This window comes from Salmo trutta, chromosome 24 (assembly GCF_901001165.1).
Source record: "Salmo trutta chromosome 24, fSalTru1.1, whole genome shotgun sequence".
Taxonomy (NCBI): Eukaryota; Metazoa; Chordata; class Actinopteri; order Salmoniformes; family Salmonidae; genus Salmo; species Salmo trutta.
The window spans coordinates 3,085,378-3,112,126 of NC_042980.1; the positions used below are offsets into that span (position 1 = coordinate 3,085,378).

General features: G+C 48.2%; 3 non-coding genes and 2 pseudogenes across 3 annotated transcripts; all 5 read left to right on the top strand.

Annotated features, from left to right (window-relative positions):
• The first annotated feature begins 11,265 nt into the window (after window positions 1-11,265).
• Window positions 11,266-11,382, top strand: LOC115161630 (U5 spliceosomal RNA). The gene has a single exon (XR_003869327.1). It is a non-coding gene; the product is annotated as a U5 spliceosomal RNA (small nuclear RNA).
• Window positions 11,383-17,109: 5,727 nt separating this feature from the next.
• LOC115161577 (uncharacterized) lies at window positions 17,110-17,283 on the top strand (annotated as a pseudogene).
• A 1,140-nt stretch (window positions 17,284-18,423) lies between these two features.
• LOC115161631 (U5 spliceosomal RNA) lies at window positions 18,424-18,540 on the top strand. Its single transcript, XR_003869328.1, has one exon. It is a non-coding gene; the product is annotated as a U5 spliceosomal RNA (small nuclear RNA).
• Window positions 18,541-24,215: 5,675 nt separating this feature from the next.
• Window positions 24,216-24,389, top strand: LOC115161578 (uncharacterized; annotated as a pseudogene).
• A 586-nt stretch (window positions 24,390-24,975) lies between these two features.
• Window positions 24,976-25,092, top strand: LOC115161632 (U5 spliceosomal RNA). The gene has a single exon (XR_003869329.1). It is a non-coding gene; the product is annotated as a U5 spliceosomal RNA (small nuclear RNA).
• The last annotated feature ends 1,657 nt before the right edge of the window (window positions 25,093-26,749 follow it).

The window sequence follows — 26,749 nt, forward strand, 5'->3', positions numbered from 1 at the left end:
AAACAGCCAAGAGCTATTGTCATATGGTCAACCGGCATATAGTGAAAATCACGCAACTCAACCATCTGTTATTCAGTCAATTCTTAAGGTAGAGACTTCATATTCAGGATTCTGTTTATGTCTAACCCAAAGACAACATGTGTTGAGTAAGAGCTTCCTGTGACAACCGGAAGTTGTTAAAAACAGCAAAGAGCTATTGTCATATGGTCAACCAGCATATAGTGAAAATCACGCAACTCAACCCTATGTCATCCAGCCAATTCTTTAGGTAGAGACTTCATATTGAGGATTCTGTATATGCCTACCCCAAAGACAACGTGTGTCTATTCTTTTTGCAAAAAAAACAAAAACACACACACACAATTTGGCCATAGGGACATAGTGTGGGGCTTAGAGTCTTATACCGCCTTCAATAGTTACTTTTGTTGAAACGATTCAAGAACCGTCAGACCTAGAGCTCCGAAATTTTAGAAACCTGTTCTAGAGCTCAAGTCGATAGTGCACGGTGATTTATGGGGCTCTAGAAGGTTCTCTGACCGAGAAACCACCTCGTACATTTGCAATATTTTCAATTCATTTTCAATATCACGGACATGGCGACATTTAGAAATGTCCCAGAGTCGCAAGACTAGGTGCATTGAAACCGCCTCGGCCCGTAGAGACGGACCCCAATGTCTCTGTCCGATAGCTCATTCAGGGACCCCGTAGTAACGCCCTGAAAAAGTGGATTTTCAGCACCAATTAAGGCCATTGCTTGGGCACCAAATGACCTATCGAGCCGAAACTTGGGATTCGGGGTCGCCTCACATAGGCCTACACATTATGTCAGAACTGGACCCGCAGCTATAACGTAACTATGTGTTTTAGGTTTTTTTATGGTTAAAATTGAAAGCACTGTGAATTATGGGCCTTCTCTGACATATGTGATAGTTGGCTTCTATACGAGTTGGAAAAAGTGGATTTGGTGTCAGATGCTATCAGTTTGGTGTCAGAATGACAACTAATTGACTGATGGACGCTGACTGCTGGGTGACGAGCAATGGAGATTAACCACAGTCACTGCCCGGCCATCCCGAGTTCATCGGGCCAGTCAATTATGCATTTCTGCAGTATTTTTGAGCATGCCTAAATTTGTGATGCTAAATGCCCATTAAATCATATTGCAAACGTAACGCGCTATATTGCAAACGTAACGTGCGTTTGCAATATGATTCAACAGCAGAAAATATCACCAAAGTTGACATGATGAAATCAACACAATGAGCGACAGAGAGGAACCACAGTCACTGCCCGGCCATCCCCAGTTCATCAGGCCAGTCAATTATGCATTTCTGCAGTATTTTTGAGCATGCCACATTTGTGATACTAAATGCCCATTAAATCATATTGCAAACGTAACGCGCTATATTGCAAACGTAACGTGCGTTTGCAATATGACTCAACAGCAAAAATATCACCAAAGTTGACATGATGAAATCAACACAATGAGCGATAGAGAGGAACCACAGTCACTGCCCGGCCATCCCCAGTTCATCGGGACAGTCAATTTTGCATATCTTTAGTGTTTTTGAGCATGCCAAATTCGTGATGTTGAGGCCCATTGAATCATATTGCAAATGCGCATCAGTGCACATGGTGACCCGAAATGGGTTACCAGGAGTAATTTTTTAGAAGGGTTTTAAATGCCTTTAGAGGGTGCAAGGGGTGCACGGTTGGGTAGGGAGCACCTTCCATCAGTGCCCATCCAGTATGGGGCGCCCCTAGTCATTTTGGACATTTTTCAAAAAAATTGCTAAAAAACGACAATCCCACTTCTCTCATGTCACCATCAAGCCATGGAGAGGAACCACAGTCACTGCCCGGCCATCACCAGTTCATCGGGACAGTTCATTTTGCATTTCTGCAGTGTTTTTAAGCATGCCAAATTCGTGATGTTGAGGCCCATTGAATCATATTGCAAATGCGCATCAGTGCACATGGTGACCCGAAATGGGTTACCAGGAGTAATTTTTTAGAATGGTTTTAAATGCCTTTAGGGTGGTGCAAGGGGTGCACGGTTGGGTAGTGAGCACCTTCCATCAGTGCCCATCCAGTATGGGGCGCACCTAGTCATTTTGGACATTTTTCAAAAAAATTGCTAAAAAACGACAATCCCACTTCTCTCATGTCACCATCAAGCCATGGAGAGGAACCACAGTCACTGCCCGGCCATCACCAGTTCATCGGGACAGTTCATTTTGCATTTCTGCAGTGTTTTTAAGCATGCCAAATTCGTGATGTTGAGGCCCATTGAATCATATTGCAAATGCGCATCAGTGCACAAGGTGACCCGAAATGGGTTACCAGGAGTAATTTTTTAGAATGGTTTTAAATGCCTTTAGGGTGGTGCAAGGGGTGCACGGTTGGGTAGTGAGCACCTTCCATCAGTGCCCAACCAGTATGGGGCGCACCTAGTCATTTTGGACATTTTTCAAAAAAATTGCTAAAAAACGACAATCCCACTTCTCTCATGTCACCATCAAGCCATGGAGAGGAACCACAGTCACTGCCCGGCCATCACCAGTTCATCGGGACAGTTCATTTTGCATTTCTGCAGTGTTTTTAAGCATGCCAAATTCGTGATGTTGAGGCCCATTGAATCATATTGCAAATGCGCATCAGTGCACATGGTGACCCGAAATGGGTTACCAGGAGTATTTTTTTAGAAGGCTTTTAAATGACTTTAGGGTGGTGCAAGGGGTCCGCGGTTGGGTAGGGAGCACCTTCCATCAGTGCCCATCCAGTATGGGTCGCACCTAGTCATTTTGGACATTTTTCCAAAAATCACAAAAAAAACTCACCATCAAGCCATGGAGAGGAACCACAGTCACTGCACAGCCATCCCCAGTTCATCGGGACAGTCAATTATGCATTTCTGCAGTGGTTTTGAGCATGCCAAAGTTGTGATGCTAAATGCCCATTGCATCATATTGCAAACGTAACACGCAATATTGCAAATGTAACGCGCATTTGCAACATGATTCAACAGCAAAAAATATCACCAAAGTTGACATGATGAAATCAACACAACGAGCGATGGAGAGGAACCACAGTCACTGCACGGCCATCCCCAGTTCATCGGGACAGTCAATTATGCATTTCTGCAGTGGTTTTGAGCATGCCACATTTGTGATGCTAAATGCCCATTGAATCATATTGCAAACGTAACATGGAATATTGCAAATGTAACGCGCATTTGCAACATGATTCAACAGCAAAAAACATCACCAAAGTTGACATGATGAAATCAACACAACGAGCGATGGAGAGGAACCACAGTCACTGCACGGCCATCCCCAGTTCATCGGGACAGTCAATTATGCATTTCTGCAGTGGTTTTGAGCATGCCAAAGTTGTGATGCTAAATGCCAATTGAATCATATTGCAAATGCGCATCCGTGTATTTGCAATATGATTCAACAGCAAAAAATGTCACCAAAGGTGACATGATGAAATCAACACAACGAGCGATGGAGAGGAACCAGGAGCGTTCCTGAGGTCCTCCCGATCTGTGCAAGCCAACCTTGACCCTGTGGCATTAACCCTTCACAGTGAAAAGAAGGTGTTTAGATCAAACTGTGTGCAATGACTTCTCTCCCCATAGGAACACATAGACTATTCTCCAAAATTCAACCTGAAGCCTATGTGGGTTATGAATGCCTTATGAACCTGTCTTCTACAACAATCCATCAGGCTACTGTGAGGTCTACCTGTGTCGATTCTAAGGTTCCTGTGACAACTGGAAGTGGTTAAAAACACCCAAGAGCTATTGTCATATTAAGTGCGCATAGTGAAAATCACGCAACTCAACCATCTGTTACTCAGTCAATTCTTAAGGTAGAGACTTCTTATTCAGGATTCTGTTTATGTCTACCCCAAAGACAACGTGTGTGAAGCAACAGCTTCCTGTGACAACCGGAAGTGGTTAAAAACACCCAAGAGCTATTGTCATATTGCCACCTGCAGATAGTGAAAATCACGCAACTCAACCATCTGTTACTCAGTCAATTTTTAAGGTAGAGACTTCTTATTCAGGATTCTGTTTATATGTACCCCAAAGACAACGTGTGTGAAGCAAGAGCTTCCTGTGACAACCGGAAGTGGTTAAAATCACCCAAGAGCCATTGTCATATTACGTGCGCATAGTGAAAATCACGCAACTCAACCATCTGTTACTCAGTCAATTCTTAAGGTAGAGACTTCTTATTCAGGATTCTGTTTATATGTACCCCAAGGACAACGTGTGTGAAGCAATAGCTTCCTGTGACAACGGGAAGTGGTTAAAACAGCCTAGAGCTATTGTCATATGGTCAACCTGCATATAGTGAAAATCACGCAACTCAACCATCTGTTTCTCAGTCAATTCTTAAGGTAGAGACTTCTTATTCAGGATTCTGTTTATGTCTACCCCAAAGACAACGTGTGTGAAGCAACAGCTTCCTGTGACAACCGGAAGTGGTTAAAAACACCCAAGAGCTATTGTCATATTGCCACCTGCAGATAGTGAAAATCACGCAACTCAACCATCTGTTACTCAGTCAATTCTTAAGGTAGAGACTTCTTATTCAGGATTCTGTTTCTGTCTACCCCAACGACAACGTGTGTGAAGCAAGAGCTTCCTGTGACAACCGGAAGTGGTTAAAATCACCCAAGAGCCATTGTCATATTACGTGCGCATAGTGAAAATCACGCAACTCAACCATCTGTTACTCAGTCAATTCTTAAGGTAGAGACTTCTTATTCAGGATTCTGTTTATATGTACCCCAAGGACAACGTGTGTGAAGCAAGAGCTTCCTGTGACAACCGGAAGTGGTTAAAATCACCCAAGAGCCATTGTCATATTACGTGCGCATAGTGAAAATCACGCAACTCAACCATCTGTTACTCAGTCAATTCTTAAGGTAGAGACTTCTTATTCAGGATTCTGTTTATATGTACCCCAAGGACAACGTGTGTGAAGCAATAGCTTCCTGTGACAACGGGAAGTGGTTAAAACAGCCTAGAGCTATTGTCATATGGTCAACCTGCATATAGTGAAAATCACGCAACTCAACCATCTGTTTCTCAGTCAATTCTTAAGGTAGAGACTTCTTATTCAGGATTCTGTTTATGTCTACCCCAAAGACAACGTGTGTGAAGCAACAGCTTCCTGTGACAACCGGAAGTGGTTAAAAACACCCAAGAGCTATTGTCATATTGCCACCTGCAGATAGTGAAAATCACGCAACTCAACCATCTGTTACTCAGTCAATTCTTAAGGTAGAGACTTCTTATTCAGGATTCTGTTTCTGTCTACCCCAAAGACAACGTGTGTGAAGCAAGAGCTTCCTGTGACAACCGGAAGTGGTTAAAAACACCCAAGAGCTATTGTCATATTGCCACCTGCAGATAGTGAAAATCACGCAACTCAACCATCTTTTACTCAGTCAATTCTTAAGGTAGAGACTTCTTATTCAGGATTCTGTTTATGTCTACCCCAAAGACAACGTGTGTGAAGCAAGAGCTTCCTGTGACAACCGGAAGTGGTTAAAATCACCCAAGAGCTATTGTCATATTACGTGCGCATAGTGAAAATCACGCAACTCAACCATCTGTTTCTCAGTCAATTCTTAAGGTAGAGACTTCTTATTCAGGATTCCGTTTATGTCTACCCCAAAGACAACGTGTGTGAAGCAAGAGCTTCCTGTGACAACCGGAAGTGGTTAAAAACACCCAAGAGCTATTGTCATATTAAGTGCGCATAGTGAAAATCACGCAACTCAACCATCTGTTTCTCAGTCAATTCTTAAGGTAGAGACTTCTTATTCGGGATTCTGTTTCTGTCTACCCCAAAGACAACGTGTGTGAAGCAAGAGCTTCCTGTGACAACCGGAAGTTGTTAAAATCACCCACGAGCTATTGTCATATTACGTGCGCATAGTTTAAATCACGCAACTCAACCATCTGTTACTCAGTCAATTCTTAAGGTAGAGACTTCTTATTCAGGATTCCGTTTATATCTACCCCAAAGACAACGTGTGTGAAGCAAGAGCTTCCTGTGACAACCGGAAGTGGTTAAAATCACCCAAGAGCTATTGTCATATTACGTGCGCATAGTGAAATTCACGCAACTCAACCATCTGTTTCTCAGTCAATTCTTAAGGTAGAGACTTCTTATTCAGGATTCTGTTTATGTCTACCCCAAAGACAACGTGTGTGAAGCAAGAGCTTCCTGTGACAACCGGAAGTGGTTAAAAACACCCAAGAGCTATTGTCATATTGCCACCTGCAGATAGTGAAAATCACGCAACTCAACCATCTGTTTCTCAGTCAATTCTTAAGGTAGAGACTTCTTATTCAGGATTCTGTTTATGTCTACCCCAAAGACAACGTGTGTTGAGTAAGAACTTCCTGTGACAAAGGGAAGTGGTTAAAACAGCCTAGAGCTATTGTCATATGGACAACCTGCATATAGTGAAAATCACACAACTCAACCATCTGTTACTCAGTCAATTCTTAAGGTAGAGACTTCTTATTCAGGATTCTGTTTATGTCTACCCCAAAGACAACGTGTGTGAAGCAAGAGCTTCCTGTGACAACCGGAAGTGGTTAAAATCACCCACGAGCTATTGTCATATTACGTGCGCATAGTGAAAATCACGCAACTCAACCATCTGTTACTCAGTCAATTCTTAAGGTAGAGACTTCTTATTCAGGATTCTGTTTATGTATACCCCAAAGACAACGTGTGTGAAGCAAGAGCTTCCTGTGACAACCGGAAGTGTTTGAAATCACCCAAGAGCTATTGTCATATTACGTGCGCATAGTGAAAATCACGCAACTCAACCATCTGTTTCTCAGTCAATTCTTAAGGTAGAGACTTCTTATTCAGGATTCTGTTTATGTCTACCCCAAAGACAACGTGTGTGAAGCAAGAGCTTCCTGTGACAACCGGAAGTGGTTAAAAACACCCAAGAGCTATTGTCATATTGCCACCTGCAGATAGTGAAAATCACGCAACTCAACCATCTGTTATTCAGTCAATTCTTAAGGTAGAGACTTCTTATTCAGGATTCTGTTTATGTCTACCCCAAAGACAACGTGTGTTGAGTAAGAACTTCCTGTGACAAAGGGAAGTGGTTAAAACAGCCTAGAGCTATTGTCATATTAAGTGCGCATAGTGAAAATCACGCAACTCAACCATCTCTTACTCAGTCAATTCTTAAGGTAGAGACTTCTTATTCAGGATTCTGTTTATGTCTACCCCAAAGACAACGTGTGTGAAGCAACAGCTTCCTGTGACAACCGGAAGTGGTTAAAAACACCCAAGAGCTATTGTCATATTGCCACCTGCAGATAGTGAAAATCACGCAACTCAACCATCTGTTTCTCAGTCAATTCTTAAGGTAGAGACTTCTTATTCAGGATTCTGTTTATGTCTACCCCAAAGACAACGTGTGTTGAGTAAGAACTTCCTGTGACAAAGGGAAGTGGTTAAAACAGCCTAGAGCTATTGTCATATGGACAACCTGCATATAGTGAAAATCACACAACTCAACCATCTGTTACTCAGTCAATTCTTAAGGTAGAGACTTCTTATTCAGGATTCTGTTTATGTCTACCCCAAAGACAACGTGTGTGAAGCAAGAGCTTCCTGTGACAACCGGAAGTGGTTAAAATCACCCACGAGCTATTGTCATATTACGTGCGCATAGTGAAAATCACGCAACTCAACTATCTGTTACTCAGTCAATTCTTAAGGTAGAGACTTCTTATTCAGGATTCTGTTTATGTCTACCCCAAAGACAACGTGTGTGAAGCAAGAGCTTCCTGTGACAACCGGAAGTGGTTGAAATCACCCAAGAGCTATTGTCATATTACGTGCGCATAGTGAAAATCACGCAACTCAACCATCTGTTTCTCAGTCAATTCTTAAGGTAGAGACTTCTTATTCAGGATTCTGTTTATGTCTACCCCAAAGACAACGTGTGTTGAGTAAGAACTTCCTGTGACAACGGGAAGTGGTTAAAACAGCCTAGAGCTATTGTCATATGGACAACCTGCATATAGTGAAAATCACGCAACTCAACCATCTGTCATTCAGTCAATTCTTAAGGTAGAGACTTCTTATTCAGGATTCCGTTTATGTCTACCCCAAAGACAACGTGTGTGAAGCAAGAGCTTCCTGTGACAACCGGAAGTGGTTAAAAACACCCAAGAGCTATTGTCATTTGGCCACCTGCAGATAGTGAAAATCACGCAACTCAACCATCTGTTATTCAGTCAATTCTTAAGGTAGAGACTTCTTATTCAGGATTCCGTTTATGTCTACCCCAAAGACAACGTGTGTGAAGCAAGAGCTTCCTGTGACAACGGGAAGTGGTTAAAATCACCCAAGAGCTATTGTCATATTACGTGCGCATAGTGAAAATCACGCAACTCAACCATCTGTTTCTCAGTCAATTCTTAAGGTAGAGACTTCTTATTCAGGATTCCGTTTATGTCTACCCCAAAGACAACGTGTGTGAAGCAAGAGCTTCCTGTGACAACCGGAAGTGGTTAAAATCACCCAAGAGCTATTGTCATATTACGTGCGCATAGTGAAAATCACTCAACTCAACCATCTGTTTCTCAGTCAATTCTTAAGGTAGAGACTTCTTATTCAGGATTCCGTTTATGTCTACCCCAAAGACAACGTGTGTGAAGCAAGAGCTTCCTGTGACAACCGGAAGTGGTTAAAAACACCCAAGAGCTATTGTCATCTTACGTGCGCATAGTGAAAATCATGCAACTCAACCATCTGTTTCTCAGTCAATTCTGAAGGTAGAGACTTCTTATTCAGGATTCTGTTTATGTCTACCCCAAAGACAACGTGTGTGAAGCAAGAGCTTCCTGTGACAACCGGAAGTGGTTAAAAACACCCAAGAGCTATTGTCATATTGCCACCTGCAGATAGTGAAAATCACGCAACTCAACCATCTGTTACTCAGTCAATTCTTAAGGTAGAGTTTTCATATTCAGGATTCTGTATATGCCTACCCCAAAGACAACGTGTGTCTATTCTTTTTGCAAAAAAAAACAAAAACACACACACACAATTTGGCCATAGGTACATAGTGTGGGGCTTAGAGGCTTATACCGCCTTCAATAGTTACTTTCGTTCAAACGATTCAAGAACCGTCAGACCTAGAGCTCCGAAATTTTAGAAACCTGTTCTAGAGCTCAAGTCGATAGTGCACGGTGATTTATGGGGCTCTAGAAGGTTCTCTGACCGAGAAACCGCCTCGTACATTTGCAATATTTTCAATTCATTTTGAATATCACGGACATGGCGACATGTAGAAATGTCCCAGAGTCGCAAGACTAGGTGCATTGAAACCGCCTCGGCCCATAGAGACGGACCCCAATGTCTCTGTCCGATAGCTCATTCAGGGACCCCGTAGTAACGCCCTGAAAAAGTGGATTTTCAGCACCAATTAGGCCATTGCTCGGGCACCGAATGACCTATCGAGCCGAAACTTCGGATTCGGGGTCGCCTCACATAGGCCTACACATAATGTCAGAGCTGGACCCGCAGCTATAACGTAACTATGTGTTTTAGGTTTTTTTATGGTTAAAATTGAAAGCACTGTGAATTATGGGCCTTCTCTGACATATGTGATAGTTGGCTTCTATACGAGTTGGAAAAAGTGGATTTTGTGTCAGATGCTATCAGTTTGGTGTCAAAATGACATCTAATTGACTGATGGACGCTGACTGCTGGGTGACGAGCAATGGAGAGGAACCACAGTCACTGCCCGGCCATCCCGAGTTCATCGAGCCAGTCAATAATGCATTTCTGCAGTATTTTTGAGCTTGCCTAAATTTGTGATGCTAAATGCCCATTGAATCATATTGCAAACGTAACGCGCAATATTGCAAATGTAACGCGCATTTGCAAGATGATTCAACAGCAAAAAATATCACCAAAGTTGACATGATGAAATCAACACAACGAGCGATGGAGAGGAACCACAGTCACTGCACGGCCATCCCGAGATCATCGGGCCAGTCAATTATGCATTCTGAGCATGTCAAATTCGTTAAAAATGTTAAAAGCAACAGAGTCCCACTTCTCCCTCATCATACATGACAAGTAGACCATCTGCGTTGATTGATGGCTCAACATAGGGATATATATCATTTGGGCAGTATAAATGCCATTTGGACCATGGTTCACTGACTTTTGGGTTTGGAAACCTACTTCCTATGATCGTACATGGCAAACGGACAAACATACTGATTTGGCACATTCAATACTTTCATACATGTATAATTGACAAAAAAAGAATTGGACATTTCATTTGCACATTTCTAATGGCATTTGGCAAAAAATATAAATTTGTCACTTTTGACTTCCTATGAAATCATATTCCAAATGCACAAAACATATGCCTTATGCACAAGCAAAACAACCCAAAAAATTATGTCAATAAAATATGTCAAAAGTATGTCCATACAGCTCTTATACATGTGTAATTGACATAAAAATCAAAAAAAATTCGAAAAACGGTCCAGAAACCACTTTTTTAGGGTTGAAAAGTTTTCAAAAAATATGTCATTTTTTCAAAATTTGACACTTGGGACTTGAATTGTGTTACATTTGCAATATGAAAATTCACTGCGGAGAGCTCTAGCTATCTTTTGGATATTTGCTGTAATTTGGCACTTGCAATACTTCCAGAAGTGACAAAAAAAAGCATTGGATATGTCATTTTGCAAAAAAAATGAAAAAAAAAATGTCACTTTTTTCCTATGAAATCATATTCAAAATGCACAAATCATATGCTTTGCGCACAAGCAAAAGCAACCCAAAAAACGACATCAATAAAAAACGTCAGAAGCATGTTCATACAGCTCTTATACATGTGTAATTGACATAACAATCGAAAAAATTTCGAAAAACGGTCCAGAAACCACTTTTTTACAAAGTGCTAAGTTTTCAAAAAAAAAATCATTTTATCAAAATCTGAGACTTGGGTAAGAATTGGGTATCATTTGCTGTATGAAAATCCAAGGTGGAGCGCGCTCGCCATCTAAAGGAAATTTGGGGTGTTACAATTGGCAATTGCCATCGGAAAATTGCCATATGATTGGCCCGGAGATGGGCCGCTTTGGGTGGTTTTTGCAATCGTGTGTATGATTCGTGCTATGCCAATATGTTGCCATGTTATTTTGTCCAAATCAGGGGGGTATTCCCTTACATACGACTCTGGTTTCTCTTCATTACGCACAAGCCTTTCGCCTTTTACTAAAGACTTCCGTGGAGAGGAACACTTACGAGTTCAACATATTTTTGGAAGGGCTTTGCTTCTGGCAGAGCCCGGTATCTTGTTTCAAGAGAAATTGACAGAGATGACGCCGAGACTTTTTGCTCAGGCGTTTGACTTGAAGCCGGCTGACCGACCGACCGACCGGCGTATTTTTCCACTCAAAGTAGTCGCTCGGGCAATTGAGTTCAAGCCCGACGACGACTGAAGTGTTTTCCGGGCTTTGAACAAATAGTCGCACTAGGCTTAAAGAGCTAGTGACTTAAAGACGCATTAGCGACTTGTTAAAAAAAACACCCGCCTGTCACCAGGGAAGCGTCGGGTGGGGAGGAGACAACTTTTGCCAAACCGCTGAGGTCTGCCGAGACCCCCGGGGGCCCGGCGGGTGCAGGGGTCAATTTGTGGGTTATCGCTTCTCGGCCTTTTGGCTCAGATCAAGCTTGGTACCGAGGTGCCCCAAAGCCCGCTGAGTCAGAAGGTCGAAGGAAGGCAGGAGGGAGGAAATTTTTGGTGTCCTTTTTGGTGGGAATCGAAGTTCTCGGTTTTCATTTTTCTTTGGCTTCTTTATAAGAGAGCATTTATTGTGGAAGTGATGGCGCAGCAAAAGCCAATCAGGCAAGTACCAGGGATTGGTCTGGCCAACACCGTGAGGTTTTCCTGGACGGACAAGGAGATGGAGCCGTGGGGGAGGGAGACGTTCGGGAGGAACATTCTGATGGGGTGCCTGAAACTACAGGTGAAGGATGTTCTCTGTCTCCAAGGGAACCCAATGGAGAAGGCGTATGACGTTACGTTTCATTTGGAGGAGAAGCACGATGGAGTCATGAAGAAGGTGAGGGCAGAGAAAGGAGAAGGACCCCTGTGCCATTACGAGGTGACCAGCCTGGCTAGGAACAATTTCAGGGTGGTCACCGTCCACATGTACAATCCACATGTAAAGGATGAGGAGGTGAGGGCCTTTCTGGGGAGATATATGGAAAATGTCTCCTCAGCAAGGTACCTCAGGGACTCCCTGGGATTCTGGAACGGGAGGAGAGGGTTCCAGGCTCTTCTCAGGGAGGACCCGAAGGGTTTGGGTGGCTACCTCCATCCTCCGGCGATGTTCTCCCTGGGGGCTGACAGGGGGACATTGTTTTATGCCCGTCAGCCTCCTTTCTGCAGGAGGTGTATGGCCTACGGTCATGTCTTGGCCTCGTGCAACACCAGAAAATGCAGGTTCTGTGGGTCGGGAGAGCACGAGGCCAAAGATTGTGACGAGCCGAAGGCATGCCACGGGTGCGGCTCGTCTGCACACCTGTGGCGTGATTGCCCGGCTCGTCAGAGGTCGTACGCCTCTGCAGCTGGAGGGGGAACGGGGGATGGGGGGAGAAGAGAAAGAAAGGGCCCGGATGACAGTAATGGCACAGGGGAAAAGGATGCACGGGAAGAGGAGGTGAGGAAGAAGGCTGCGAGAGGAGAGAGGAAAGCGGAAGAGAAGATCAGAACAGAAGGAGAGAAGGGGAAGGAGGCGGAAGGAGGTGAAGGAACGGAGAAAAAGGAGACGGGGACAGTGGAGAGAGAGGAGGTGGAGGAGGAAACGGAGACGGGAACGGAGGGACAAGTGGAGACGGGGACAGAGGAAGAAGCGGAGAAGGGAGAAAGAGTGAAGGAGTGGGGGGAAAGCAAGATGTCGAGTGCCCTGGTTGAAGAAATGAGGGGGATGGTGGAGGAGCTGGCGACGAGCGTTGAAAGTGCTTCCACTATACCTCCATCTTTGAAGAAGAGGTTGAAGAAGAGGGATAGCCCGAACGGCGGAGGGTGTGAGGGGGGGGGGGGGGGGAGGCCAAGCGATTGATGGGTGAGGGAGAGAAGATGAGGTCCTCATTGGTTTCTCCCTCGGGCCCACTACTGGTGGATTTGGACCCCCCAGACACAGATAGGGGTTGGGAAAAGGGGGGGGGACATAGTTACCTGCTGGGGGACATGGGGTTCGCCGTCCTAGGTCCAACAGAGGGTAGCTTGGAGGAATTGGATGGACAATCCGGGATGCAGGGCACTCAGGTGCCTAACACCATACCTGCATCCTGGATTGAGGGAATTGAGGAGATGGAGGAGAACGGAGGGGTGTCAGAGGAGAAGACGTCCCAGCTGGAGGAGATGGAGCAGGGGAGCATCGGGTGAGCCTCCTGTTTTATGGGTCTTTCTGTATGGGGTTAGTAGTTTAATGGAGAAGGTTTTTTTTGTTTTCATTTTAATTCATGGGGACTAATTTTACGTTTGTTAGTTTAAATGTTAGGGGATTAAGGGATTGTGTTAAGAGGAGGGCGGTATTTAGTTATTTGGAGGGTGTGGGGTTTGATTTTTGTTTTTTGCAGGAGGTTCACCTGAGGGATGGAGGGGATGTTAGTAGGTTCAGGAGGGAGTGGGACAAGGGGGAGTCAGTTTGGGGCATAGGGGGGTGCATTCATCGGGGGTAGGGATTTTGTGTGGGCACAGGGAGGTAAAGGTGGAGGGCTCTTTTGTGGTTATGCAGGGGAGGGTTCTGGGGGTGGATGTCACGTTAAGGGATTGTAAATTTAGATTAGTGGTGGTATACGGGCCACAGGAGGCGGCAGGCAGGAGGGAGATGGTGGACTGTCTGGCGCCCCTGTGTGTTACAAATAGGCACTTGGTGATGGGAGGTGATTTTAACATAGATTTAGGGTTAGCGGGGGATAGCAGTGCAGGCGCCATAACCGGGCTAATGGCTTGCCATGGCCTGGTTGATGGAGGCCTGCACACTACTCCGACAATGGCTGGCCCCACATGGCGCAACTCTCGGGGGGTTGCGCGGAGGCTCGATTACATTTTTCTATCTAGGTCTTTGGGTCAGTTGTCTGGGCGGCTGTTGCCTGTGTTCTTCTCGGATCACGACGGGGTGCTACTGCAGGTGGGGCCGCCAGTCTGCCTCTTCGGTAGGGGGTACTGGAAATTAGATCGGGATGTGCTGGAGGAGCAAGCTTTCGTCGACGCCTTTTTTGGTTTCTTTCGGAGGCTTGAAGGCCTCCGGTCCATGTGCGAGGGGGTGTTGGATTGGTGGGATTTAGTTAAGGTAAGAATTAGGGCCTTTATAATAGGATATTGTAAGAGGACTAAAAGGGAGGAAAGGAGGGAGGTGGATCGTATCCAAAGGTTGATTGAACTCGAGTACGAGGCAGGCAACCTCGGCGGGTCGATTGACTGGGAGAGATCCACAGCCCTGAAGGCACAGCTCAGGGAGCTGCAGGAGCGGAAGGCTCGAGCTTTCCTGGAGCGTGCGCATAATGGCTTTTTAGAACATAATGAGACTTGTTCCGCTATGTTCTTTAAGTCGGTTAGGGCCAGACAGAGTAGGAAGATAATGAACGGGGTGAGGAAAGAAGATGGTAGTATAGTGAGAAAACCGGAGGAAATGGTCAGGGTGACAACTGATCATTTCCGAGGTTTATTTAAGGAAAGGGAAATAGATGTAGAGCAGGGAAATGTGTTTTTAGAACACTTGTCCCGGCGATTGCCGGAGGACATTAGAGATGTGATGGAGGCTCAGATCTCCCTCGAAGAGGTTGAGAGCGCTCTCAGGAGGATGGGAAAAGGGAAGGTGCCTGGGATGGATGGGCTGCCGGCCGAGTTTTACCTCAAGTTTTGGGGTATACTTGGACCAGTGGTCCTCGAAGTCTTGAAGGCCATCCTTGAGACGGGGGTCCCGGGGGGATCAATGGCTGTCGGTGTGCTGTCACTTCTTTATAAGAAGGGGGAAGCAACCGACCTTGGCAACTGGCGGCCGTTGACCATGCTGTGCGTAGATTACAAGATACTTGCAAAGGTTTTAGCAGACCGGTTGCGCACAGCCCTTCCCTACGTCGTCCATGAGGATCAGACGTGCGGGGTAGAGGGTCGCTCGATCAGATGGAACCTACAGTTGATCAGGGACTCCATCGCTTGGGTAGAAGATAGGGGGCTGCCTTTAATGGTAGCAGCGCTAGATCAGGCGAAAGCCTTTGATCGCGTGAATAGATCCTTTCTATTCAGGGTGTTAGGTAGATTAGGATTTGGGGAAAAGTTTATAGGATGGATCCGTACTTTATATGTCGGAGCGGGGTGCCGGGTTAGCGTTAACAGTCACTTAGGTGACGTTTTTGACCTCTCGTCTGGGGTCAGGCAGGGATGCCCGCTCTCGGCTCTCCTCTTCGTTCTGTACATGGAGCCTCTGGGGGCTGCCATTAGGGCAGACACAGGGGTGGAGGGTCTGCTGATACCTGGAAGCGGCGGTCTCCGTGTCAAGTTGACACAGTACGCCGACGACACCTCCTTGCTGCTTTGCAAGGACTCGTGCCTGACAAGGTCCCTTGCCATCATTGGGGATTTCACCCGAGCGTCGGGAGCGGTTCTTAACCACGCGAAGTCTTCCGTTAAGTTTTTCGGAAGATGGAGTGGTAGGACGGATGTGCCCGGAGGGTTATCTCTCTGTAACGGGGCCCTGAGGATTCTCGGGGTCCATTTTGAGACCTCCGGCTCAGCGACGCTGAACTGGAACATGCGCATTGCAGTGGTACAGAGGAAGCTAGCGATGTGGAGATCTAGGTCTTTGTCCTTTTTAGGCAAGGTCCTGGTTCTAAAGGTGGATGTATTGCCATCTCTATTGTACTTGGCGTACATCTACCCATTGCCGGCTTGTCTGAGGAGGCCTCTAGTGAGGCTGGTGTTTCAGTTCATGTGGGGTGGCAGGTACGAGTGGGTCGCCAGGGCACGCATGATCTGTCCCATCGGGGAGGGAGGTAGGGGGGTACCACATCTCCCCCTCAAGCTGGACGCCATTTTTGTTTCTTTTCTGTTGACGGAGCTCGCTCAGCCGGTACTACACCCGTCCGGTTACCTCCTGCGGGTGTTCTTCTCGTATCAGGCGAGAAGCGTAATGGTGTGGTCTAACACGGGTCCTCGGGCGGAACAGCTGCCGTGGCACTTTGGCCATGCGGCCAAGTGGCTGCGTGCGCACCCCGAGGTTGAAGTCGCCCGAGTAGGTTTAGATCACAGGCACCTGTACGAGGAGGTCAGACGGGCAGTAAGTCCGGCACCTGTAGTGGGCATCCCGGCGGTGGTCTGGGAGGGAGTGCAGGCGCGGGGCCTGGACAACAGGCTCAAGGACCTGAATTGGTTGAGCCTCCACAAGTGTTTGCCGGTACGCTCCACCATGTACCGGCATAGCTTGGCGCGATCCCCCACCTGCCCAAGACCTTCTTGTGGCAGGGAGGAGACTGTGCGCCATGTCTTTTGGGACTGTGCCATTGCCGGAGTAGTATGGGCAAAGGCACGGGTGTTGTTAGGAAGGGTTAGAGGGGATTTTGTTTTGACGTGGGCTAGGTTAGAGAGAGGAGTAGGGAGAGCGAGGGGGACGGATAGGGATAGGTTTCTGCTCTGGCTTCTCATGAGCCTCTTTAAGCGGGGGCTGTGGGAAGCCAGGCAGAACATGGTTAAGACAGGGAGAGATTGTGGGGTGGAAGGGATAGTGAGGAGGGTGGAAGGAGATTTGAGAGGGAGGATGAAGAGGGAGGAGAGGAAGTGGGGGCAGCATGCTGCCCGGGAGAGATGGAAGGGGGGATTAGGGCTGGGATTATTTTAGATTAGGGAAGGGAAGATAGGGAAAGTTAGTGTTTAGGATGGAGGGGAGGGATGATGCTCCCCTGAGTTTTGTTTTGGTTTTTGGGTTGTGTTATGATTTAAAATGCCATTATTTATTTTGTATGAAAGGTATGATTTGTAATGAATGAATGGCATAGAAAGTAATAAATAATTTTCTAAAAAAAAAAATCTGTTCTTATCAGTTTAATATCTGATATGTCCCCCATCGGGGGACTACATATTAAATGGATTTTTCGAACAGGGAGTCGGAAATGGGGCTTGCTCCATCCGCTCCACGCATCGACCCGGTATTGCAGTACCTCCGGGAACGGTGCAACACTTCTCTCTCATTGTCAAGGAAAAAGAAATACACAAAGCTATGTAAAACAGCTAGCAGAAGAAGAGAAGGAATGAAAAAAGAAGAATCATCCAAACTGAAACAAGGGCGAAGCCCCCTTCATGGGGTCCCCCGTTTTCCCGCCATTTTACTTAAAAAAAAAAAAAAAACATTGGCCAGGATTGTGTGTGTGTGTGTGTGTGTGTGTGTGTGTGTGTGTGTGTCTGTGTGTGTGTGTGTCTCTGTCTGTGTGTGTGTGTGTGTGTGTGTGTCTGTGTGTGTCTGTGTGTGTCTGTGTGTGTGTGTGTGTGTGTGTCTCTGTGTGTGTGTGTGTGTGTGTGTGTGTCTGTGTGTGTGTGTGTCTCTGTCTGTGTGTGTGTGTGTGTGTGTGTGTGTGTGTGTGTCTGTGTGTGTGTGTGTGTGTGTGTGTCTCTGTGTGTGTGTGTGTGTGTGTCTCTGTGTGTGTGTGTCTGTCTGTCTGTCTCTGTTTTTGACCCCCCCAAAAAATACAATCACTTCACCAGGATTGTCTGTCTGTCTGTCTGTCTGTCTGTCTGTCTGTCTGTCTGTCTGTCTCTCTCTGTTTTTGACCCCCCAAAAAATACAATCACTTCACCAGGATTGTCTGTCTGTCTGTCTCTCTCTGTTTTTGACCCCCCAAAAAATACAATCACTTCACCAGGATTGTCTGTCTGTCTGTCTGTCTGTCTGTCTGTCTGTCTGTCTGTCTCTCTGTTTTTGACCCCCCCAAAAAATACAATCACTTCACCAGGATTGTCTGTCTGTCTGTCTCTCTCTGTTTTTGACCCCCCAAAAAATACAATCACTTCACCAGGATTGTCTGTCTGTCTGTCTGTCTGTCTGTCTGTCTGTCTGTCTCTCTCTGTTTTTGACCCCCCCAAAAAATACAATCACTTCACCAGGATTGTCTGTCTGTCTGTCTGTCTGTCTGTCTGTCTGTCTGTCTGTCTGTCTCTGTTTTTGACCCCCCCAAAAAATACAATCACTTCACCAGGATTGTCTGTCTGTCTGTGAATTTTTACCCACAGCCCTCAAACTTGGAAGAGTGGGTTCGGGAACCACCCGCGGGCACCCGGCCTAGAGTGCACAGTGTGTGTCTCGGGCCCCGACCTCTGACTTCCATACGACTCTGGTTTCTCTTCATTACGCACAAGCCTTTCGCCTTTTACTAAAGACTTCCGTGGAGAGGAACACTTACGAGTTCAACATATTTTTGGAAGGGCTTTGCTTCTGGCAGAGCCCGGTATCTTGTTTCAAGAGAAATTGACAGAGATGACGCCGAGACTTTTTGCTCAGGCGTTTGACTTGAAGCCGGCTGACCGACCGACCGACCGGCGTATTTTTCCACTCAAAGTAGTCGCTCGGGCAATTGAGTTCAAGCCCGACGACGACTGACGTGTTTTCCGGGCTTTGAACAAATAGTCGCACTAGGCTTAAAGAGCTAGTGACTTAAAGACGCATTAGCGACTTGTTAAAAAAAACACCCGCCTGTCACCAGGGAAGCGTCGGGTGGGGAGGAGACAACTTTTGCCAAACCGCTGAGGTCTGCCGAGACCCCCGGGGGCCCGGCGGGTGCAGGGGTCAATTTGTGGGTTATCGCTTCTCGGCCTTTTGGCTCAGATCAAGCTTGGCACCGAGGTGTCTCAAAGCCCGCTGAGTCAAAGGTCGAAGGCCGGAGGGAGTAAGAAGGAAATCCAGTTAAATTATTTTTCAACTTGGATTTCGGTTTTTTTTTTCCGTGAGGAGATGGCCAACAACAGCAGTGCAGGGTCGGTCCCCAGGACTGGACTTAAGAACACAATCCGTTTCGCTTGGAAGAAGGAAGAAGATACACGCTTGCCAAGAGATTCCTTTGGAAGAACCGTTTTGATGGGGGCCCTGAAAGTCAAAGTCCCAGAGGTTATGTGTCTGCAGGGAAATGCTATGGAGGAAGCATATGACGTGACCTTTCATACAGAAGGTATGTGCGACATTATAATGGACAGAGCCAAAGCGGCTGCTGGAGAGAAGCCATTGTCCTTTTTCAATGTAACGTGTCTGTCTAAGACCAATTTCAGGACTATTAATGTACATATGTACAACCCTCATGTAACGGATATCGCCATAGGGGCATTTCTGGGCCGTTTTTGTGACGTCACGTCGGGGGCAAGATATGTGAAGGACACTCTGGGATTCTGGAATGGCCGCCGTCAGTTCCAGGTGCTCCTTAGGCCGGATAAGGAAGGGTTTGATGGCTTCCTACATCCCCCGGCGGTCTTTTCTCTGGGTTCGGACAGGGGGATGCTCTTCTACACCCGTCAACCCCCTTTCTGTAAGAAATGTAGGGAGTATGGGCACGTTACGGCTGCCTGCAGTACAGGGAGATGCAGGTTCTGCAAATCGGGGGAGCATGAGGCAAAGGACTGTAGGGAGCCGAAGGAGTGCCACGGGTGTGGTAGCAGGATGCACCTGTTCCGGGACTGTCCGTCCCGTCGGCAGTCATATGCCGAGGCGGCGGCAGGCAGAAAGGAAGGAGGAGACTCTGTGGGGGAACAACTGCAAAGAAGTGACCCTGGGTCTAACAAGAAAGACCCAGAGAAGAAGGAGCAGGAGAGACCATCCTCACCAACGCCCACTCCACGTGCCAGGGCCGGGAAAGAGGTGGCATCAGGGCCGTCAGTGAAAGGAGGTGAGGGGTCCGCTATCCAGCAGCCGGAGGAGGCGGGTGGCGGAATGGAGGAGATGGACTCATCACTTGATGGGGTGGAGGGGCTTGGGGCCCTGGTAGAAATGGTGGAAAATCTTCCAGTGTTGGGTTCAAGGGCAGGGGAGTGGGCCTCAGACTCTGGTGTGCTGCTCGAGCTCGGGAAGGAACCATCAGTAGGGAGGGTGATCCCGGAGCTGGAGCGGAAACCCTACGTCGGCAAGAAGAAGAGGACGAAGCGGAAGAGTGAGGTGCAGAAAGAGGTGGGAAGCTTAGGGGAGGGGGCAGGCAAGCGTGTGATGGGGGTTAAAGACAGTGCCGCTGATGTGGCCCCCCTGTCCTCACAGGACTCATCCCTCCCTTTACCCCTAGCGGAAATGGACATGATGACCTCTGCTCTATCTCTGCATCCTGGGGATGGAGGGTCGCAAGGCTGTACAGAGAAGCCGGAAACCTCCATCCCCAACCCTTTTCCGGCATCATGGGCAGATGACTTGGGGGTCTTAGAGGAAGGGGGAAACAGAGTGTCCCAAGTTGGGTGCGAGCAGGTGGCCACATCTGAGGAGGACCTGTATTCTTCGGACGGGGGGAGCATTTTTGCATCCCTGTCGGAGGAGATGGAGCAGGGGAGCATCGGGTGAGCCTCCTGTTATGTTTTTGTTGTTAGTAGGGGGTTATTAATGTTTTCATTATGGATAAAATTACTTTTGTTAGTTTAAATGTAAGGGGTTTGAGGGATAGGATAAAAAGAAGGGCGGTTTTTAGTTATTTAGAGGGTGTGGGGTTTGATTTTTGTTTTTTACAGGAGGTTCACCTAAGGGACGGGGGGGATGTTGTGAGGTTTAAGAGGGAGTGGGATAAGGGGGAATCAGTTTGGGGTGTAGGGGGGGTTCACTCTTCGGGGGTAGGGATTTTGTTTGGGAATAGGGAGGTAAAGGTTGAGGATACTTTTGTTGTTATGCAGGGGAGGGTTTTGGGGGTGGATGTCACATTAAGAGATTGTAGGTATAGATTAGTTGGGGTGTACGGACCACAGGTGGCGGCAGACAGGAGGGAGATGGTGGACTGTCTGACGCCCCTGTGTGTCACAAATAGGCAGTTGGTGATAAGAGGAGACTTTAATATAGATTTAGGGGTAGGGGGGGACAGCAGTGCAGGCGCCATCACCGGGCTAATGGCTTGCCATGGTCTGGTTGATGGTGGCCTGCACACTGCTCCGAAAATGGCTGGTCCCACTTGGCGCAACTCCAGGGGGGTTGCGCGGAGGCTTGACTATATTTTTCTATCCAGGTCCTTGGGTCAGTTGTCTGGTCGGCTGTTGCCTGTGTTCTTTTCAGATCACGACGGGGTGCTCCTGCAGGTGAGTTCTCCAGTCTGCCTCTTCGGTAGGGGGTATTGGAAGTTAGATCGGGATGTGCTGGATGAGCAAGCTTTTGTTAATGCCTTTATTGGTGTGTTTCGGGGGCTTGAGGGCCTCCGGTCCATGTGCGAGGGGGTGTTAGAGTGGTGGGACTTAGTCAAGGTAAGGATTAGGGTCTTTATTATAGGATATTGTAAGAGGAGAAAAAGGGAGGAAAGGAGGGAGGTGGATCATATCCAAAGGTTGCTCGAACTCGAGTATGAGGCAGGCAACCTCGGCGGGTCGGTCGACTGGGAGAGATCCACTGCCCTGAAGGCGCAACTCAGGGAGCTGCAGGAGCGGAAGGCTCGAGCTTTCCTGGAGCGTGCGCATAGCGGCTTTTTAGAACATGACGAGACTTGTTCCGCCATGTTCTTTAAGTCGATTAGGGATAGACAGAGTAGAAAGGTAATGTACGGGGTTAGGGAAGAAAATGGTAGTGTAGCTAGAGAGCCGGAGGAGATGGTCAGAGTAACCACTGATCATTTCCGAAGGTTCTTTAAGGAGAGGAAAGTAGATGTAGAGCAGGGAAATGTGTTTTTAGAACACTTGTCCCGGCGATTGCCGGAGGACATTAGAGAAGCGATGGAGGCTCAGATCTCCCTAGAAGAGGTTGAGAGCGCCCTTAGGAGGATGGGAAAAGGGAAGGTGCCTGGGATGGATGGGCTGCCGGCCGAGTTTTACCTCAAGTTTTGGGGGATACTCGGACCGGTGGTCCTCGAAGTCTTGAAGGCCATTCTCGAGACGGGGTTCCCGGGGGGATCGATGGCCGTCGGAGTGCTGTCACTTCTTTACAAGAAGGGGGACGCCACAGACCTTGGCAACTGGCGGCCATTGACCATGCTGTGTGTAGACTACAAGCTACTTGCAAAGGTCCTAGCGGATCGGTTGCGCACAGCCCTTCCCTACGTCGTTCATGAGGATCAGACGTGCGGGGTAGAGGGCCGCTCTATTAGGTGGAACCTGCAGTTGATTAGGGACTCCATCGCTTGGGTAGAAGATAGAGGACTGCCTTTAATGGTAGCAGCGCTTGATCAGGCGAAAGCCTTTGATCGCGTGAATAGATCTTTTCTTTTCAGAGTGTTAGGTAGATTAGGATTTGGGGAAAAGTTTATAGGATGGATCCGTACTTTATATGTCGGGGCGGGGTGCCGGGTTAGCGTAAACGGTCACATGGGTGACGTTTTTGACCTCTCGTCAGGGGTCAGGCAGGGGTGCCCGCTCTCGGCTCTCCTCTTCGTTCTGTACATGGAGCCTCTGGGGGCTGCCATTAGGGCAGACACAGGGGTGGAGGGTCTGCTGATACCTGGAAGCGGCGGTCTCCGTGTCAAGTTGACACAGTACGCCGACGACACCTCCTTGCTGCTTTGCAAGGACTCGTGCCTGACAAGGTCCCTTGCCATCATTGGGGATTTCACCCGAGCGTCGGGAGCGGTTCTTAACCACGCGAAGTCTTCCGTTAAGTTTTTCGGAAGATGGAGTGGTAGGACGGATGTGCCCGGAGGGTTATCTCTCTGTAACGGGGCCCTGAGGATTCTCGGGGTCCATTTTGAGACCTCCGGCTCAGCGACGCTGAACTGGAACATGCGCATTGCAGTGGTACAGAGGAAGCTAGCGATGTGGAGATCTAGGTCTTTGTCCTTTTTAGGCAAGGTCCTGGTTCTAAAGGTGGATGTATTGCCATCTCTATTGTACTTGGCGTACATCTACCCATTGCCGGCTTGTCTGAGGAGGCCTCTAGTGAGGCTGGTGTTTCAGTTCATGTGGGGTGGCAGGTACGAGTGGGTCGCCAGGGCACGCATGATCTGTCCCATCGGGGAGGGAGGTAGGGGGGTACCACATCTCCCCCTCAAGCTGGACGCCATTTTTGTTTCTTTTCTGTTGACGGAGCTCGCTCAGCCGGTACTACACCCGTCCGGTTACCTCCTGCGGGTGTTCTTCTCGTATCAGGTGAGAAGCGTAATGGTGTGGTCTAACACGGGTCCTCGGGCGGAACAGCTGCCGTGGCACTTTGGCCATGCGGCCAAGTGGCTGCGTGCGCACCCCGAGGTTGAAGTCGCCCGAGTAGGTTTAGATCACAGGCACCTGTACGAGGAGGTCAGACGGGCAGTAAGTCCGGCACCTGTAGTGGGCATCCCGGCGGTGGTCTGGGAGGGAGTGCAGGCGCGGGGCCTGGACAACAGGCTCAAGGACCTGAATTGGTTGAGCCTCCACAAGTGTTTGCCGGTACGCTCCACCATGTACCGGCATAGCTTGGCGCGATCCCCCACCTGCCCAAGACCTTCTTGTGGCAGGGAGGAGACTGTGCGCCATGTCTTTTGGGACTGTGCCATTGCCGGAGTAGTATGGGCAAAGGCACGGGTGTTGTTAGGAAGGGTTAGAGGGGATTTTGTTTTGACGTGGGCTAGGTTAGAGAGAGGAGTAGGGAGAGCGAGGGGGACGGATAGGGATAGGTTTCTGCTCTGGCTTCTCATGAGCCTCTTTAAGCGGGGGCTGTGGGAAGCCAGGCAGAACATGGTTAAGACAGGGAGAGATTGTGGGGTGGAAGGGATAGTGAGGAGGGTGGAAGGAGATTTGAGAGGGAGGATGAAGAGGGAGGAGAGGAAGTGGGGGCAGCATGCTGCCCGGGAGAGATGGAAGGGGGGATTAGGGCTGGGATTATTTTAGATTAGGGAAGGGAAGATAGGGAAAGTTAGTGTTTAGGATGGAGGGGAGGGATGATGCTCCCCTGAGTTTTGTTTTGGTTTTTGGGTTGTGTTATGATTTAAAATGCCATTATTTATTTTGTATGAAAGGTATGATTTGTAATGAATGAATGGCATAGAAAGTAATAAATAATTTTCTAAAAAAAAAAATCTGTTCTTATCAGTTTAATATCTGATATGTCCCCCATCGGGGGACTACATATTAAATGGATTTTTCGAACAGGGAGTCGGAAATGGGGCTTGCTCCATCCGCTCCACGCATCGACCCGGTATTGCAGTACCTCCGGGAACGGTGCAACACTTCTCTCTCATTGTCAAGGAAAAAGAAATACACAAAGCTATGTAAAACAGCTAGCAGAAGAAGAGAAGGAATGAAAAAAGAAGAATCATCCAAACTGAAACAAGGGCGAAGCCCCCTTCATGGGGTCCCCCGTTTTCCCGCCATTTTACTTAAAAAAAATAAAAAAAAAACATTGGCCAGGATTGTGTGTGTGTGTGTGTGTGTGTGTGTGTCTGTGTGTGTGTGTGTCTCTGTCTGTGTGTGTGTGTGTGTGTGTGTGTGTGTGTCTGTGTGTGTGTGTGTGTCTCTGTGTGTGTGTGTGTGTGTGTGTGTCTCTGTGTGTGTGTGTCTGTCTGTCTGTCTCTGTTTTTGACCCCCCCAAAAAATACAATCACTTCACCAGGATTGTCTGTCTGTCTGTCTGTCTGTCTGTCTGTCTCTGTTTTTGACCCCCCCCAAAAATACAATCACTTCACCAGGATTGTCTGTCTGTCTGTGAATTTTTACCCACAGCCCTCAAACTTGGAAGAGTGGGTTCGGGAACCACCCGCGGGCACCCGGCCTAGAGTGCACAGTGTGTGTCTCGGGCCCCGACCTCTGACTTCCATACGACTCTGGTTTCTCTTCATTACGCACAAGCCTTTCGCCTTTTACTAAAGACTTCCGTGGAGAGGAACACTTACGAGTTCAACATATTTTTGGAAGGGCTTTGCTTCTGGCAGAGCCCGGTATCTTGTTTCAAGAGAAATTGACAGAGATGACGCCGAGACTTTTTGCTCAGGCGTTTGACTTGAAGCCGGCTGACCGACCGACCGACCGGCGTATTTTTCCACTCAAAGTAGTCGCTCGGGCAATTGAGTTCAAGCCCGACGACGACTGACGTGTTTTCCGGGCTTTGAACAAATAGTCGCACTAGGCTTAAAGAGCTAGTGACTTAAAGACGCATTAGCGACTTGTTAAAAAAAACACCCGCCTGTCACCAGGGAAGCGTCGGGTGGGGAGGAGACAACTTTTGCCAAACCGCTGAGGTCTGCCGAGACCCCCGGGGGCCCGGCGGGTGCAGGGGTCAATTTGTGGGTTATCGCTTCTCGGCCTTTTGGCTCAGATCAAGCTTGGCACCGAGGTGCCCCAGAGCCCGCTGAGCCAAAAGGTCGAAGGAAGGCAGGAGGGAGGAAATTTAGTTTTTGTTTACAGGAATCAGTTTTTTTGGATATCCTTTATTTTCCATTTGGCTTCTTTTAAGAGAGCTTTTTTTTTTCTTCTGGAAAAATGGAGAAAAATATAAAGAACAGGTCGGTACCGGGAGTAGGTTTGGCAAACACGCTAAGATTTGCATGGAAGGACCAGGAGGTGGAAGAATTTGGGAGGGAAACCTTTGGAAGAACAATCCTGATGGGATGCCTAAAGCTGTCGGTGAAGGATGTCCTTTGCCTCCAGGGCAACCCGATGGAGAGGGCGTATGACGTGACCTGCTATACAGAGGAGAAGCATGATGAAATCCTGAAGAGGGTGAGGGCATTGGAAGGAGAAAGGCCGATGTGCTTTTATGGAGTAACAAGCCTGGCCAGGAATAATTTCAGGGTAGTGACGGTTACAATGTACAATCCGCATGTTAAGGAGGAAGAAGTGAGGGCCTTTTTGGGGAGGTACATGGACAAGGTCTCCTCAGAGAGGCTCCTCAGGGACTCCCTAGGATTTTGGAATGGGAGGAGAGGATTCCAGGCCCTCCTCAGGGAGGACCCAAAGGGACAGGGTGGCTACCTCCATCCCCCTGCGATGTTCTCCCTGGGGGCTGACAGGGGGACGTTGTTTTATGCACGTCAGCCCCCGTTTTGCAGGCGTTGTATGGCCTACGGTCATATCCTCGCCTCGTGCAGCACAAGAAAGTGCCGAATTTGTGGATCGGTGGAGCACGAGGCGAGGGACTGCGACGAGCCGAAGGCGTGCCACGGGTGTGGCTCGTCAGCACACCTGTGGCGGGAGTGCCCGGCTCGTCGGAGGTCATACGCGTCTGCAGCTGGGGGGGAGCAGGAGCGGGGGATGGGGGAAGAAGAGGAGGGGAAGGAAGGCCATCTCAGGACCAGGGCACTGGCCCAGAGCGGAAGGCAGCACGGAAAGAAGAGGAGAAAGGAGCGGCAGCAGAAGGAACGGAAGAACAAAAGGAAGCAGAAGGAAGCAAGGGAGTGGAGGAGCGAGACACCGCAACAATGGAGGGAGAGGTGGTGGAGGGGGTGCCGGTGGCAGGGGCTGTGGAGGGGGAGGAGGAGGGAAGGGGGGTGAGGGAGTGGGGGGACAGCATGTCGAGCGCCCTCGTCGAAGAGATGAGAGGAATGGTGGAGGAGTTGGCGGGGAAGGGGGGTGTCTCCCCTTTACCTCCAACTCC